This window comes from Eptatretus burgeri, chromosome 17 (genome assembly GCF_056783735.1).
Source record: "Eptatretus burgeri isolate ZD-2024b chromosome 17, Ebu_testis_v1, whole genome shotgun sequence".
Classification (NCBI taxonomy): Eukaryota; Metazoa; Chordata; class Myxini; order Myxiniformes; family Myxinidae; genus Eptatretus; species Eptatretus burgeri.
The window spans coordinates 48,114,048-48,119,047 of record NC_140977.1 but is presented as its reverse complement, the minus strand read 5'-3'; the positions used below and the strand labels follow the sequence as shown (position 1 = coordinate 48,119,047).

The window sequence follows — 5,000 nt, the reverse complement described above, 5'->3', positions numbered from 1 at the left end:
TATTGTTCGTACATTGGTGGTGTATTATCGGGGGCTTCCTCTTCTTCCTTCCCCTCTCCAGACGATAGGCCCCGCCCAGTCGGCTGAGGGGGAGTGGCCTGGAGGGGGGTAGAGCTGAGAGGGGAGGAGTTTTGTCAGCTTCGTAAAAGGGGCGTGCCCCAGAAAGAAAAAGTAGTTCAGTTAGGGTAAGAAAACTGAGAGGACGGAGGTGATTCTGCCGTGAGAGAAACAGCAGTTGGCTTTGAGAGGCAAGCGGAGAAAAGGAAAGACAGGGGTGATTCTGAAGAGAAGTACAAAAACTGCAGTCGGTTTTGAGGCGTGCGCGGGCTTCGAGGCGAGGAGAAGAAGGAAAGCGAGTAGTGTGATCGGCAGGGAGAGGACCTGGCTGCGGTGTGAGTCTGGAGTCGGCTTCGAGAGGAGGTGATTGACAGGTTCAACTTGTGTGCTAATCACAGAGCCTCTGTGCCTTCTCACCTCACGGCTCGACAACGTCTTGGAATCCCATGGACCCAGCCTGCGGAGCCTGGCACCACGATTTGGCCTTGTCTGGTGAACTACCAGGCCTGGACTTGTATGCTGGACCTTGAGAGAAATCAGCTGAAACCCATCGTCGATCTGACGGTCTGGTGCAGTCGACCTCGCGGGGTTTGAACGTACCGAGGCTGCGTGCGCGTGCGCTGCCGGGAGTAAGACTACGACACCTCCATTTTGCCACACGGCGTGTTCGAGCTGGGGGCTCGAATCCATGGACATCCACTTGTTACGCGCGACATTCATGCTTTTGACACTTTCCTCTCATCCATAAAACATCACCAAGTACTCTGTCTTGTCTGCATGCTGTCTGTCTGTCTTGTCTGCATGCTGTCTGTCTGTCTTGTCTGCATGTTGTTTAAGGTATACCTCGGTAGGGACCCCCTCAAAACCCGTAGTTCCCTAGTTAAGAACGGGTTATAGATTGATAAAAACATAGTCGTGAATATTTTGCTTGTGTTGTTAGGGTTAGATTTATTTCCACACAGGCATGCAAGCAATGCAATGAATTGGGGGGGGGGGGATGGGGAAAAAGACACAAGCAAAACCCTACAGCCGATGTCTATTATGTAATGTACATGCACTTAATCAGTTTGTTTTCGAATGGACAAGGCATCACAGACTGTCATGCAAACCTCAAGAAAGAAAGGAAGAACCGGGCTCGTGAGCCTTTATAATTTGCTCGGAGCCGGGATGACCAAAGGGGCTCCGAGAGACCGAGCAGGCTACCTGGCCACCCTCGTTGGGTCCTGGTTCGGCGACCCTCTGCCCGTACTCCAACCTCTCCAGCTCTCTTCCTGACTCCACCACACCAGCGCAGCGCGAACTCGAGCGCTCTCTCCAAGCACTCTTCCCGACTCCACCTCGTTCTGCAACTCGTTCTCCATTGTCGACGACTCGGCGTCTCTTCAACCGCTCAACTGCCTTGTCGGCTAGCGAACGCGGCCCTTTATAGCCCCCGAGGCTTCGCTCCTTCACCTTTGACCCTTCACCCCCAGATGACTCCGCCCCTTTCGCCGTTTTGATACGATCTTGCCGTCAAACGCGGCCGTGTTAGGAATCACCGTCTTCACGCGAACATGTTTGGAATCACCGGCTTCACGCGGACATGTTTGGAATCACCGGCTTCACACGGTTGTGGTGAAGATGGTGAGGAGATGATGGCGGTTGTGGAGAAGGTTGTGAGGAGATGATGGCGGTTGTGGAGAAGATGGTGAGGAGATGTTTGTTTGTTGTGGAGAAGATGGTGAGGAGATGTTTGTTTGTTGTGGAGAAGATGGTGAGGAGATGTTTGTTTGTTGTGTCGAAGATGGTGAGGAGATGTTTGTTTGTTGTGTCGAAGATGGTGAGGAGATGTTTGTTTGTTGTGTCGAAGATGGTGAGGAGATGTTTGTTTGTTGTGTCGAAGATGGTGAGGAGATGTTTGTTTCAAATAAAAGACAGAAACAGAATAACGGCTAACTGAGGATGCACAGCCCGGCACACATCGATGGGGAAATCTAACCTGGAACACACACTGATCGACATAACTGATCTTCGGGGAACCTGAATGGTGATCTGTGAAATTCCACAACTGTAACAATATATACATGTACACACATATATATGTGTGTGTGTGTGTGTGTGTGTGTGTGTGTGTGTGTGAGAGTGTGTGTGTGTGTGTGTGTGTGTGTGTGTGTGTGAGAGTGTGTGTGAGTGTGTGTGTGTGTGTGTGTGTGTGTGTGTGTGTGTGTACATGTATATATTGTACACACTAAAAAGCAAAAAAAAAACCAAGCTAAAAAAGCAAAAAAAAAAAGTGTCTGATCAAGCTAAAAAAAATTATGCACATTATTGGATCATATTAGAATAATTTTAAGCTTGTGGAGCAACATTCTATTTTTTTCGACTTTTTTGGACCACCCTCATATATATGTATGTGTGTATATATATATATATATATATATATATATATATATATATATATATATATATATATATATATATATATATATATATATATATATCTTCTATATTAATATTTCGGCACACCCCTTTTTTGTTCCACCATCAGATTTTTTTTTCTGCATGAAATGAAACAAGCTTTGACATATATATAGTAATGATATTATTGTCTTCCTTAAGAGGCCCCTCAAAATTCGTTTTGATGATTATGGTAGTTAAACAGTTCATGTTCTCCATTTGCAAAATGGGAGGAATTATTGCACAAAAAAGAAATAAAATTGTTTCCCATTTTTTTGGAGGACCACTAAGATGAGTTCGGCTCAGAATCACGCTCCATTTGGGGAGAAAACAGTTGAGTTCATACCTGACGAGTTTGCACTTTCCATGTGCCGTAGTTTCTTCACAAAACCATGACTTTCTGACTAAGTACAAAGTGTTTCTTTGCTGTTTTTATACATGGTTGCCGTTTTGAAATTTTCATCGACCGATACCTGCTGCCCAGCCGGACCAACTGCCAACAAAGTATCGCCCGGTCAGTTATGGTTAAACCCAAAATCATGATCATCGTTTTAGTGTGGAGGTGAGTACTGACAGTGTACTTGGGTCTTTTCCGGGTGGGTACGGGATTGAGCACGTGCACATAAAAATCTCGGGTCTCCGCATAGTGGCGTACAGGCTTAAGTCGTACTTCTGTTTACTACCGTAGAAAATCACAGAACCATCCGATCGACATGCTGTTAACAGTTTCAGAATCAGCTAAATTCTACAACATATGAATATGTAGACGAAACTGATCCGGCCAGCTAAAATCTACAAGACATGAATATGTAGACGAAACTGATCCGGCCTTTTGGATCACTTTAAAGTAGGGTGCCCTGTAATTTTAATGCGCTCTATGGATCCTCCGGAATTCACGAATGGTACACGTTGTGCAGTCATATATATACATATATATATATATATATATATATATATATATATATATATATATATATATATATATATATATATATATATATATATATATATATATATATATATATATATATATATATACCGAGGAAGTTCAGAAGTGTACGGATTCGCATCTCACCATACCCTAATATAATATAACAACTAAATAAATAACTAACATATTTTTCGTGAATCATTGAATCTAAAACACTAGATGTTGGGCCGGCTAGAAATAAGTTCAGGCAGGAGTGGAGACAGCAATAGAGGCGGAGATGATAGTGGTATTTGGTAAATGAGACAAAATATTCTAATAGTTTGTAATTCCATTGATTGAAAAATTAGGGTATGGTGAGATGCGAATCCGTACACTTCTGAACTTGCTCGGTGAAAATGGACTGCATTTTCGAACTCAGTGGGGTCGATTTACTCTAAGAAATGTTTAGACGGACAACAAATTAATTATAGATTAGAAAATATCGAAATGAGTAGGATTAGTTACTCAACTCCAGTAATGATAAAACTTGTTTTAGGTAATATTTTCGAAATGGTAGTGAATTCAATGTTGGTGCAGTCATTTCTTAGAGTAAATCGACCCCAAAGAGTTCGAAAATGCACTCTATTTCCACCTCGGACATCCAGAAGTACCTGTAATCGTACCTGACCAATGACCATACCCTAATTTAACCAATTCATGAAACTAAAAGTCGTCATATGGAGCGACCTCTAAATCACCTCCGATCAACTTACATTTTTTTATACGCGTTATTGAATCATAGTGGAATAATTTAAGGCTTGTGGAGACATCTGAATGTTTTGTTTTGTTTTTGCTGTTTTTGGACCATCCTAATAGCGAACGCAGTGAGCTTCATACTTAACACGTGCACGTGAGAGAATAGGAAACAACAACAACAACAACAACAACAACACAATACCCTGGCTATTTGGAATCTGTGTCGTTAGCTATGACCTTTTGCTTCCGGTTGTTTTTAAACGCTGTGCGGTGTATAAACACGATTGGGTGTTATTTCTATCTTGTGAATATTACTTAACGCGTGCACATGAGAGAATAGGAAACAACAAAAACAACAATACCCTGGCAATTGTGAATCCGTGTCGTTGGCTATGACCATTTTGCTTCCGTTTTTTTTTGTTTCTGGTTTTTGTCATGGGGAATGATTCATGCCGGGAGATAAAGGCATTGTCGGAGACATGAAAGACCCAAATAATATCAGACATGGCGTATATTTCCTCCACTGATTTCAATAAAGATATCTCCCGCATCATCAAAAAATAATTTTTAATCGTGATTTACGTTTTTTGATCGCTAATTCCGAAGTAACCGGAAATTGCGTATACAGTTGTGAACAAGTTGTAGGTAAAGTCAGAAGCGAATGTAAGAAGAATACTACGTTCACTTCTAGTATTTATTTTTTTAGATGAGATCCTGTTCTTGGCGGTGTAGTTGTTGTTGTGAAGGTAATGTAGAGGTATAATGTTGAGGTAATATTAATTTTTTTAGATGAAATCCTGTTCTAGGTGGTGTAGTTGTCGTTGTGAAGGTAATGTTGAGG

The 5,000-nt window shown here is 42.2% G+C and overlaps 1 protein-coding gene across 8 annotated transcripts in view; it reads right to left on the bottom strand.

Moving 5' to 3' along the window:
- Positions 1-5,000, bottom strand: part of LOC147010018 (uncharacterized) — a 144,695-nt gene that overhangs the window by 38,610 nt on the left and 101,085 nt on the right. The window lies entirely within an intron of this gene.